Below are 12,816 nucleotides of genomic sequence, written 5' to 3'. Positions count from 1 at the left end.
CCTACCGGGAACATCTCTTACAAAGGCCTGTGAAACGCAGTTTCTTTGCAGGCCTGACCTGGCAGAAGTACAACATCTGCTCTGCGTGAGCTACATTGCCCTAGAGCTGCAAGGCACAAAGTGCTGCCTTCTTTACTTAAGGGCAGATGGCCCCCAAAGCATCTTGCTTCCAGGTCGTTGGGAAGCTAAGAAAGAACTCGCTCTGCACAGTGCTCTAACAGCCCACAGGGAACATTTCTTACAAAGGCCTGTGAAACGCAGTTTCTTTGAAAGCCTGAACTGGCTGAAGAAGAATTTCTGCTCTGGGTGTGCTACATTGCCCTAGAGCTGTAAGGCACAAAGTGCTGCCTTCTTTCCAAAGGGTGAGAATGGCCCCAAAGCATCTTGCTTCCAGCTCTTTGGGAAGCTAAGAAACAAGTCGCTCTGCACAGTGCTCTTACAGCCTACCGGGAACATCTCTTACAAAGGCCTGTGAAACGCAGTTTCTTTGCAGGCCTGACCTGGCAGAAGTAGAACTTCTGCTCTGGGTGTGCTGCATCGCCCTAGAGCTGCAAGGCACAAAGTGCTGCGTTCTTTCCATAGGGGCATATGGGCCCCAAAGCATCTTGCTTCCAGCTCTCTGGGAAGCTAAGAAACTAGTCGCTCTGCACAGTGCTCTTACAGCCTACAGGGAACATCTCTTACAAAGGCCTGTGAAACGAAGTTTCTTTGCAGGTCTGATGTAGCTGAAGCAGAAGTTCTGCTCTGGGTGTGCTACATTGCCCTAGAGCTGCAAGGCACAAAGTGCTGCCTTCTTTCCAAAGGGTGAGAAGGGCCCCAAAGCATCTTGCTTCCAGCTCTTTCTGAAGCTAAGAAACAAGTCGCTCTGCACAGTGCTCTTACAGCCTACTGGGAACATGTTTTACAATGGCCTGTGAAATGCAGTTTCTTTGCAGGCGTGATCTCCCTGAAGTAGAACTTCTGCTCTGCCATGTGCTACATCGCCCTAGAGGTGCAAGGCACCAAGTGCTGCCTTCTTTCCAAAGAGGGAGACTGGACCAAAAGCGTTTTGTTTCCAGCTCTTTGGGAAGCTAAGAGAAAACACGCTCTGCACAGTGCTCTTACAGCCTACCGGGAACATCTCTTACAAAGGCCTGTGAAACGCAGTTTCTTTGCAGGCCTGACCTGGCAGAAGTACAACATCTGCTCTGCGTGAGCTACATTGCCCTAGAGCTGCAAGGCACAAAGTGCTGCCTTCTTTACTTAAGGGCAGATGGCCCCCAAAGCATCTTGCTTCCAGGTCTTAGGGAAGCTAAGAAAGAACTCGCTCTACACAGTGCTCTAACAGCCCACAGGGAACATTTCTTACAAAGGCCTGTGAAACGCAGTTTCTTTGAAAGCCTGATCTGGCTGAAGAAGAACTTCTGCTCTGGGTGTGCTACATTGCCCTAGAGCTGTAAGGCACAAAGTGCTGCCTTCTTTCCAAAGGGTGAGAATGGCCCCAAAGCATCTTGCTTCCAGCTCTTTGGGAAGCTAAGAAAAAAGTCGCTCTGCACAGTGCTCTTACAGCCTACTGGGAACATGTTTTACAAAGGCCTGTGAAATGCAGTTTCTTTGCAGGCGTGATCTCCCTGAAGTAGAACTTCTGCGCTGCCATGTGCTACATTGCCCTAGAGGTGCAAGGCACCAAGTGCTGCCTTCTTTCCAAAGAGGAAGACTGGACCAAAAGGCTTTTGTCTCCAGCTCTTTGGGAAGCTAAGTGAAAACACGCTCTGCACAGTGCTCTTACAGCCTACCGGGAACATCTCTTACAAAGGCCTGTGAAACGAAGTTTCTTTGCAGGTCTGATCTAGCTGAAGTAGAACTTCCTCTCTGGGTGTGCTACATTGCCCTAGAGCTGCAAGGCACAAAGTGCTGCCTTCTTTCCAAAGGGTGAGAAGGGCCCCAAAGCATCTTGCTTCCGGCTCTTTGGGAAGCTAAGAAACAACTCGCTCTGCACAGTGCTCTTACAGCCTACTGGGAACATGTTTTACAAAGGCCTGTGAAATGCAGTTTCTTTGAAGGCGTGATCTCCCTGAAGTAGAACTTCTGCTCTGCCATGTGCTACATTGCCCTAGAGGTGCAAGGCACCAAGTGCTGCCTTCTTTCCAAAGAGGGAGACTGGACCAAAAGCGTTTTGTTTCCAGCTCTTTGGGAAGCTAAGAGAAAACACGCTCTGCACAGTGCTCTTACAGCCTACCGGGAACATCTCTTACAAAGGCCTGTGAAACGCAGTTTCTTTGCAGGCCTGATCTGGCTGAAGTAGAACTTCTGCTCTGGGTGTGCTACATTGCCCTAGAGCTGCAAGGCACAAAGTGCTGCCTTCTTTACTTAACGGCAGATGGCCCCCAAAGCATCTTGCTTCCAGCTCTTTGGGAAGCTAAGAAAGAACTCGCTCTGCACAGTGCTCTCACAGCCTACCGGGAACAGCTCTTACAAAGGCCTGTGAAACGAAGTTTCTTTGCAGGCCTGATCTGGCTGAAGTAGAACTTCTGCTCTGGGTGTGCTACATTGCCCTAGAGCTGCAAGGCACAAAGTGCTGCCTTCTTTACTTAACGGCAGATGTCCCCCAAAGCATCTTGCTTCCAGCTCTTTGGGAAGCTAAGAAAGAACTCGCTCTGCACTGTGCTCTAACAGCCTACCGTGAATATCTCTTACAAAGGCCTGTGAAACGCAGTTTCTTTGCAGGCCTGATCTGGCTGAAGTAGAACTTCTGCTCTGGGTGTGCTACATTGCCCTAGAGCTGCAAGGCACAAAGTGCTGCCTTCTTTACTTAACGGCAGATGGCCCCCAAAGCATCTTGCTTCCAGCTCTTTGGGAAGCTAAGAAAGAACTCGCTCTGCACTGTCGTCTAACAGCCTACCGTGAATATCTCTTACAAAGGCCTGTCAAACGCAGTTTCTTTGCAGGCCTGATCTGGCTGAAGTAGAACTTCTGCTCTGTGTGTGCTACATTGCCGTAGAGCTGCAAGGCTCAAACTGCTGCCTTCTTTCCAAAGGGTCAGAAGGACCCCAAAGCATCTTGCTTCCAGCTCTTTGGGAAGCTAAGAAACAAGTCGCTCTGCACAGTGCTCTTACAGCCTACTGGGAACATGTTTTACAAAGGCCTGTGAAATGCAGTTTCTTTGCAGGCGTGATCTCCCTGAAGTAGAACTTCTGCTCTGCAATGTGCTACATTGCCCTAGAGGTGCAAGGCACCAAGTGCTGCCTTCTTTCCAAAGAGGGAGACTGGACCAAAAGGCTTTTGTTTCCAGCTCTTTGGGAAGCTAAGTGAAAACACGCTCTGCACACTGCTCTTACAGCCTACCAGGAACATCTCTTACAAAGGCCTGTGAAACGAAGTTTCTTTAAAGGCCTCATCTGGCAGAAGTAGAAATTCTGCTCTGGGTGTGCTGCATCGCCCTAGAGCTGCAAGGCACAAAGTGCTGCGTTCTTTCCATAGGGGCATATGGGCCCCAAAGCATCTTGCTTCCAGCTCTCTGGGAAGCTAAGAAACTAGTCACTCTGCACAGTGCTCTTACAGCCTACCGGGAACATCTCTTACAAAGGCCTGTGAAACGCAGTTTCTTTGCCGGCCTGACCTTGCAGAAGTAGAACATCTGCTCTGGGTGAGCTACATTGTACTAGAGCTGCAAGGCACAAAGTGCTGCCTTCTTTACTTAAGGGCAGATGGCCCCCAAAGCATCTTGCTTCCAGCTCGTTGGGATGCTAAGAAACAACTCGCTCTGCACAGTGCTCTAACAGCCTACAGGGAACATCTCTTACAAAGGCCTGTGAAACGCAGTTTCTTTGCAGGTCTGATCTGGCTGAAGTAGAACTTCTGCTCTGAGTGTGCTACATTGCCCTAGAGCTGCAAGGCACAAAGTGCTGCGTTCTTTCCATAGGGGCATATGGGCCCCAAAGCATCTTGCTTCCAGCTCTCTGGGAAGCTAAGAAACTAGTCACTCTGCACAGTGCTCTTACAGCCTAGGGGGAACATCTCTTACAAAGGCCTGTGAAACGAAGTTTCTTTGAAGGTCTGATCTAGCTGAAGTAGAACTTCCTCTCTGGGTGTGCTACATTGCCCTAGAGCTGCAAGGCACAAAGTGCTGCCTTCTTTCCAAAGGGTGAGAAGGGCCCCAAAGCATCTTGCTTCCGGCTCTTTGGGAAGCTAAGAAACAACTCGCTCTGCACAGTGCTCTAACAGCCTACCGGGAACATCTCTTACAAAGGCCTGTGAAACGAATTTCTTTGCAAGCCTGACCCGGCAGAAGTAGAACATCTGCTCTGGGTGTGCTACATTGCCCTAGAGCTGCAAGGCACAAAGTGCTGCCTTCTTTCCTTAAGTGCAGATGGCCCCCAAAGCATCTTGCTTCCAGCTCGTTGGGAAGCTAAGAAACAACTCGCTCTGCACAGTGCTCTAACAGCCTACAGGGAACATCTCTTACAAAGGCCTGTGAAACGCAGTTTCTCTGCAGGTCTGATCTGGCTGAAGTAGAACTTCTGCTCTGGGTGTGCTACATTGCCCTAGAGCTGCAAGGCACAAAGTGCTGCCTTCTTTCCAAAGGGGCAGATGGTTCCCAAAGCATCTTGCTTCCAGCTCTTTGGTAAGCTAAGAAACAAGTCACTCTGCACAGTGCTCTTACGACCTACTGGGAACATCTCTTACAAAGGCCTGTGAAATGCAGTTTCTTTGCAGGCGTGATCTCCCTGAAGTAGAACTTCTGGTCTGCCATGTGCTACATTGCCCTAGAGGTGCAAGGCACCAAGTGCTGCCTTCTTTCCAAAGAGGGAGACTGGACCAAAAGGCTTTTGTTTCCAGCTCTTTGGGAAGCTAAGTGAAAACACGCTCTGCACAGTGCTCTTACAGCCTACCGGGAACATCTCTTACAAAGGCCTGTGAAACGAAGTTTCTTTGAAGGCCTCATCTGGCAGAAGTAGAAATTCTGCTCTGGGTGTGCTGCATCGCCCTAGAGCTGCAAGGCACAAAGTGCTGCGTTCTTTCCATAGGGGCATATGGGCCCCAAAGCATCTTGCTTCCAGCTCTCTGGGAAGCTAAGAAACTAGTCACCCTGCACAGTGCTCTTACAGCCTACCGGGAACATCTCTTACAAAGGCCTGTGAAACGAAGTTTCAGTGAAGGTCAGATCTAGCTGAAGTAGAACTTCCTCTCTGGGTGTGCTACATTGCCCTAGAGCTGCAAGGCACAAAGTGCTGCCTTCATTCCAAAGGGTGAGAAGGGCCCCAAAGCATCTTGCTTCCGGCTCTTTGGGAAGCTAAGAAACAACTCGCTCTGCACAGTGCTCTAACAGCCTACAGGGAACATCTCTCACAAAGGCCTGTGAAACGAATTTCTTTGCAAGCCTGACCCGGCAGAAGTAGAACATCTGCTCTGGGTGTGCTACATTGCCCTAGAGCTGCAAGGCACAAAGTGCTGCCTTCTTTCCTTAAGGGCAGATGGCCCCCAAAGCATCTTGCTTCCAGCTCGTTGGGAAGCTAAGTAACAACTCGCTCTGCACAGTGCTCTAACAGCCTACAGGGAACATCTCTTACAAAGGCCTGTGAAACGCAGTTTCTTTGCAGGTCTGATCTGGCTGAAGTAGAACTTCTGCTCTGGGTGTGCTACATTGCCCTAGAGCTGCAAGGCACAAAGTGCTGCCCTCTTTCCAAAGGGGCAGATGAGTCCCAAAGCATTTTGCTTCCAGCTCTTTGGGAAGCTAAGAAACAACTCGCTCTGCACAGTGCTCTAACAGCCTACCAGGAACATCTCTTACAAAGGCCTGTGAAACGCAGTTTCTTTGCAGGCCTGACCTGGCAGAAGTAGAACATCTGCTCTGGGTGAGCTACATTGCCCTAGAGCTGCAAGGCACAAAGTGCTGCCTTCTTTACTTAAGGGCAGATGTCCCCCAAAGCATCTTGCTTCCAGCTCTTTGGGAAGCTAAGAAAGAACTCGCTCTGCACTGTCGTCTAACAGCCTACCGTGAATATCTCTTACAAAGGCCTGTGAAAGGCAGTTTCTTTGCAGGCCTGATCTGGCTGAAGTAGAACTTCTGCTCTGGGTGTGCTACATTGCCCTAGAGCTGTAAGGCACAAAGTGATGCCTTTTTTCCAAATGGTCCGAAGGGCCCCAAAGCATCTTGCTTCCAGCTCTTTAGGAAGCTAAGAAACAACTCGCTCTGCACAGTGTTCTAACAGCCTACCGGGAACATCTCTTACAAAGGCCTGTGAAATGCAGTTTCTTTGCGGGCCTGATCTGGCTGAAGTAGAACTTCTGCTCTGGGTGTGCTACATTGCCCTAGAGCTGCAAGGCACAAAGTGCTGCCTTCTTTCCAAAGGGGCAGATGATTCCCAAAGCATCTTGCTTCCAGCTCTTTGGGAAGCTAAGAAACTAGTCGCTCTGCACAGTGCTCTTACAGCCTACAGGGAACATCTCTTACAAAAGCCAGTGAAACGAAGTTTCTTTGCAGGTCTGATGTAGCTGAAGCAGAACTTCTGCTCTGGTTGTGCTACATTGCCCTAGAGCTGCAAGGCACAAAGTGCTGCCTTCTTTCCAAAGGGTGAGAAGGGCCCCAAAGCATCTTGCTTCCAGCTCTTTCTGAAGCTAAGAAACAAGTCGCTCTGCACAGTGCTCTTACAGCCTACTGGGAACATGTTTTACAAAGGCCTGTGAAATGCAGTTTCTTTGCAGGCGTGATCTCCCTGAAGTAGAACTTCTGCTCTGCCATGTGCTACATCGCCCTAGAGGTGCAAGGCACCAAGTGCTGCCTTGTTTACAAAGAGGGAGACTGGACCAAAAGCGTTTTGTTTCCAGCTCTTTGGGAAGCTAAGAGAAAACACGCTCTGCACAGTGCTCTTACAGCCTACCGGGAACATCTCTTACAAAGGCCTGTGAAACGCAGTTTCTTTGCAGGCCTGACCTGGCAGAAGTACAACATCTGCTCTGCGTGAGCTACATTGCCCTAGAGCTGCAAGGCACAAAGTGCTGCCTTCTTTACTTAAGGGCAGATGGCCCCCAAAGCATCTTGCTTCCAGGTCTTTGGGAAGCTAAGAAAGAACTCGCTCTGCACAGTGCTCTAACAGCCCACAGGGAACATTTCTTACAAAGGCCTGTGAAACGCAGTTTCTTTGAAAGCCTGATCTGGCTGAAGAAGAACTTCTGCTCTGGGTGTGCTACATTGCCCTAATGCTGCAAGGCTCAAAGTGCTGACTTCTTTCCAAAGGGTCAGAAGGACCCCAAAGCATCTTGCTTCCAGCTCTTTGGGAAGCTAAGAAACAAGTCGCTCTGGACAGTGCTCTTACAGCCTACTGGGAACATGTTTTACAAAGGCCTGTGAAATGCAGTTTCTTTGCAGGCGTGATCTCCCTGAAGTAGAACTTCTGCTCTGCCATGTGCTACATTGCCCTAGAGCTGCAAGGCACAAAGTGCTGCCTTCTTTACTTAACGGCAGATGGCCCCCAAAGCATCTTGCTTCCAGCTCTTTGGGAAGCTAAGAAAGAACTCGCTCTGCACAGTGCTCTCACAGCCTACCGGGAACAGCTCTTACAAAGGCCTGTGAAACGAAGTTTCTTTGCAGGCCTGATCTGGCTGAAGTAGAACTTCTGCTCTGGGTGTGCTACATTGCCCTAGAGCTGCAAGGCACAAAGTGCTGCCTTCTTTACTTAACGGCAGATGTCCCCCAAAGCATCTTGCTTCCAGCTCTTTGGGAAGCTAAGAAAGAACTCGCTCTGCACTGTGCTCTAACAGCCTACCGTGAATATCTCTTACAAAGGCCTGTGAAACGCAGTTTCTTTGCAGGCCTGATCTGGCTGAAGTAGAACTTCTGCTCTGGGTGTGCTACATTGCCCTAGAGCTGCAAGGCACAAAGTGCTGCCTTCTTTACTTAACGGCAGATGGCCCCCAAAGCATCTTGCTTCCAGCTCTTTGGGAAGCTAAGAAAGAACTCGCTCTGCACTGTCGTCTAACAGCCTACCGTGAATATCTCTTACAAAGGCCTGTGAAACGCAGTTTCTTTGCAGGCCTGATCTGGCTGAAGTAGAACTTCTGCTCTGTGTGTGCTACATTGCCGTAGAGCTGCAAGGCTCAAACTGCTGCCTTCTTTCCAAAGGGTCAGAAGGACCCCAAAGCATCTTGCTTCCAGCTCTTTGGGAAGCTAAGAAACAAGTCGCTCTGCACAGTGCTCTTACAGCCTACTGGGAACATGTTTTACAAAGGCCTGTGAAATGCAGTTTCTTTGCAGGCGTGATCTCCCTGAAGTAGAACTTCTGCTCTGCAATGTGCTACATTGCCCTAGAGGTGCAAGGCACCAAGTGCTGCCTTCTTTCCAAAGAGGGAGACTGGACCAAAAGGCTTTTGTTTCCAGCTCTTTGGGAAGCTAAGTGAAAACACGCTCTGCACAGTGCTCTTACAGCCTACCGGGAACATCTCTTACAAAGGCCTGTGAAACGAAGTTTCTTTGAAGGCCTCATCTGGCAGAAGTAGAAATTCTGCTCTGGGTGTGCTGCATCGCCCTAGAGCTGCAAGGCACAAAGTGCTGCGTTCTTTCCATAGGGGCATATGGGCCCCAAAGCATCTTGCTTCCAGCTCTCTGGGAAGCTAAGAAACTAGTCACTCTGCACAGTGCTCTTACAGCCTACCGGGAACATCTCTTACAAAGGCCTGTGAAACGCAGTTTCTTTGCCTGCCTGACCTTGCAGAAGTAGAACATCTGCTCTGGGTGAGCTACATTGTACTAGAGCTGCAAGGCACAAAGTGCTGCCTTCTTTACTTAAGGGCAGATGGCCCCCAAAGCATCTTGCTTCCAGCTCGTTGGGAAGCTAAGAAACAACTCGCTCTGCACAGTACTCTAACAGCCTACAGGGAACATCTCTTACAAAGGCCTGTGAAACGAAGTTTCTTTGCAGGTCTGATCTGGCTGAAGTAGAACTTCTGCTCTGAGTGTGCTACATTGCCCTAGAGCTGCAAGGCACAAAGTGCTGCCTTCTTTCCAAAGGGTGAGAAGGGCCCCAAAGCATCTTGCTTCCAGCTCTTTGGGAAGATAAGAAACAACTCGCTCTGCACAGTGCTCTAACAGCCTACCGGGAACATCTCTTACAAAGGCCTGTGAAATGCAGTTTCTTTGCGGGCCTGATCTGGCTGAAGTAGAACTGCTGCTCTGGGTGTGCTACATTGCCCTAGAGCTGCAAGGCACAAAGTTCTGCCCTCTTTCCAAAGGGGCAGATGAGTCCCAAAGCATTTTGCTTCCAGCTCTTTGGGAAGCTAAGAAACAACTCGCTCTGCACAGTGCTCTAACAGCCTACCGGGAACATCTCTTACAAAGGCCTGTGAAACGCAGTTTCTTTGCAGGCCTGACCTGGCAGAAGTAGAACATCTGCTCTGGGTGAGCTACATTGTACTAGAGCTGCAAGGCACAAAGTGCTGCCTTCTTTACTTAAGGGCAGATGGCCCCCAAAGCATCTTGCTTCCAGCTCGTTGGGATGCTAAGAAACAACTCGCTCTGCACAGTGCTCTAACAGCCTACAGGGAACATCTCTTACAAAGGCCTGTGAAACGCAGTTTCTTTGCAGGTCTGATCTGGCTGAAGTAGAACTTCTGCTCTGAGTGTGCTACATTGCCCTAGAGCTGCAAGGCACAAAGTGCTGCGTTCTTTCCATAGGGGCATATGGGCCCCAAAGCATCTTGCTTCCAGCTCTCTGGGAAGCTAAGAAACTAGTCACTCTGCACAGTGCTCTTACAGCCTAGGGGGAAAATCTCTTACAAAGGCCTGTGAAACGAAGTTTCTTTGAAGGTCTGATCTAGCTGAAGTAGAACTTCCTCTCTGGGTGTGCTACATTGCCCTAGAGCTGCAAGGCACAAAGTGCTGCCTTCTTTCCAAAGGGTGAGAAGGGCCCCAAAGCATCTTGCTTCCGGCTCTTTGGGAAGCTAAGAAACAACTCGCTCTGCACAGTGCTCTAACAGCCTACCGGGAACATCTCTTACAAAGGCCTGTGAAACGAATTTCTTTGCAAGCCTGACCCGGCAGAAGTAGAACATCTGCTCTGGGTGTGCTACATTGCCCTAGAGCTGCAAGGCACAAAGTGCTGCCTTCTTTCCTTAAGTGCAGATGGCCCCCAAAGCATCTTGCTTCCAGCTCGTTGGGAAGCTAAGAAACAACTCGCTCTGCACAGTGCTCTAACAGCCTACAGGGAACATCTCTTACAAAGGCCTGTGAAACGCAGTTTCTCTGCAGGTCTGATCTGGCTGAAGTAGAACTTCTGCTCTGGGTGTGCTACACTGCCCTAGAGCTGCAAGGCACAAAGTGCTGCCTTCTTTCCAAAGGGGCAGATGGTTCCCAAAGCATCTTGCTTCCAGCTCTTTGGGAAGCTAAGAAACAAGTCACTCTGCACAGTGCTCTTACGACCTACTGGGAACATCTCTTACAAAGGCCTGTGAAATGCAGTTTCTTTGCAGGCGTGATCTCCCTGAAGTAGAACTTCTGGTCTGCCATGTGCTACATTGCCCTAGAGGTGCAAGGCACCAAGTGCTGCCTTCTTTCCAAAGAGGGAGACTGGACCAAAAGGCTTTTGTTTCCAGCTCTTTGGGAAGCTAAGTGAAAACACGCTCTGCACAGTGCTCTTACAGCCTACCGGGAACATCTCTTACAAAGGCCTGTGAAACGAAGTTTCTTTGAAGGCCTCATCTGGCAGAAGTAGAAATTCTGCTCTGGGTGTGCTGCATCGCCCTAGAGCTGCAAGGCACAAAGTGCTGCGTTCTTTCCATAGGGGCATATGGGCCCCAAAGCATCTTGCTTCCAGCTCTCTGGGAAGCTAAGAAACTAGTCACCCTGCACAGTGCTCTTACAGCCTACCGGGAACATCTCTTACAAAGGCCTGTGAAACGAAGTTTCTTTGAAGGTCAGATCTAGCTGAAGTAGAACTTCCTCTCTGGGTGTGCTACATTGCCCTAGAGCTGCAAGGCACAAAGTGCTGCCTTCATTCCAAAGGGTGAGAAGGGCCCCAAAGCATCTTGCTTCCGGCTCTTTGGGAAGCTAAGAAACAACTCGCTCTGCACAGTGCTCTAACAGCCTACAGGGAACATCTCTCACAAAGGCCTGTGAAACGAATTTCTTTGCAAGCCTGACCCGGCAGAAGTAGAACATCTGCTCTGGGTGTGCTACATTGCCCTAGAGCTGCAAGGCACAAAGTGCTGCCTTCTTTCCTTAAGGGCAGATGGCCCCCAAAGCATCTTGCTTCCAGCTCGTTGGGAAGCTAAGTAACAACTCGCTCTGCACAGTGCTCTAACAGCCTACAGGGAACATCTCTTACAAAGGCCTGTGAAACGCAGTTTCTTTGCAGGTCTGATCTGGCTGAAGTAGAACTTCTGCTCTGGGTGTGCTACATTGCCCTAGAGCTGCAAGGCACAAAGTGCTGCCCTCTTTCCAAAGGGGCAGATGAGTCCCAAAGCATTTTGCTTCCAGCTCTTTGGGAAGCTAAGAAACAACTCGCTCTGCACAGTGCTCTAACAGCCTACCAGGAACATCTCTTACAAAGGCCTGTGAAACGCAGTTTCTTTGCAGGCCTGACCTGGCAGAAGTAGAACATCTGCTCTGGGTGAGCTACATTGCCCTAGAGCTGCAAGGCACAAAGTGCTGCCTTCTTTACTTAAGGGCAGATGTCCCCCAAAGCATCTTGCTTCCAGCTCTTTGGGAAGCTAAGAAAGAACTCGCTCTGCACTGTCGTCTAACAGCCTACCGTGAATATCTCTTACAAAGGCCTGTGAAAGGCAGTTTCTTTGCAGGCCTGATCTGGCTGAAGTAGAACTTCTGCTCTGGGTGTGCTACATTGCCCTAGAGCTGTAAGGCACAAAGTGATGCCTTTTTTCCAAATGGTCCGAAGGGCCCCAAAGCATCTTGCTTCCAGCTCTTTGGGAAGCTAAGAAACAACTCGCTCTGCACAGTGTTCTAACAGCCTACCGGGAACATCTCTTACAAAGGCCTGTGAAATGCAGTTTCTTTGCGGGCCTGATCTGGCTGAAGTAGAACTTCTGCTCTGGGTGTGCTACATTGCCCTAGAGCTGCAAGGCACAAAGTGCTGCCTTCTTTCCAAAGGGGCAGATGATTCCCAAAGCATCTTGCTTCCAGCTCTTTGGGAAGCTAAGAAACTAGTCGCTCTGCACAGTGCTCTTACAGCCTACAGGGAACATCTCTTACAAAAGCCAGTGAAACGAAGTTTCTTTGCAGGTCTGATGTAGCTGAAGCAGAACTTCTGCTCTGGTTGTGCTACATTGCCCTAGAGCTGCAAGGCACAAAGTGCTGCCTTCTTTCCAAAGGGTGAGAAGGGCCCCAAAGCATCTTGCTTCCAGCTCTTTCTGAAGCTAAGAAACAAGTCGCTCTGCACAGTGCTCTTACAGCCTACTGGGAACATGTTTTACAAAGGCCTGTGAAATGCAGTTTCTTTGCAGGCGTGATCTCCCTGAAGTAGAACTTCTGCTCTGCCATGTGCTACATCGCCCTAGAGGTGCAAGGCACCAAGTGCTGCCTTGTTTACAAAGAGGGAGACTGGACCAAAAGCGTTTTGTTTCCAGCTCTTTGGGAAGCTAAGAGAAAACACGCTCTGCACAGTGCTCTTACAGCCTACCGGGAACATCTCTTACAAAGGCCTGTGAAACGCAGTTTCTTTGCAGGCCTGACCTGGCAGAAGTACAACATCTGCTCTGCGTGAGCTACATTGCCCTAGAGCTGCAAGGCACAAAGTGCTGCCTTCTTTACTTAAGGGCAGATGGCCCCCAAAGCATCTTGCTTCCAGGTCTTTGGGAAGCTAAGAAAGAACTCGCTCTGCACAGTGC

Source organism: Equus asinus, chromosome 1 (genome assembly GCF_041296235.1).
Source record: "Equus asinus isolate D_3611 breed Donkey chromosome 1, EquAss-T2T_v2, whole genome shotgun sequence".
Lineage (NCBI taxonomy): Eukaryota > Metazoa > Chordata > Mammalia > Perissodactyla > Equidae > Equus > Equus asinus.
The sequence above is the reverse complement of the archived record's forward strand: the minus strand, read 5'-3'. Positions refer to the sequence as shown.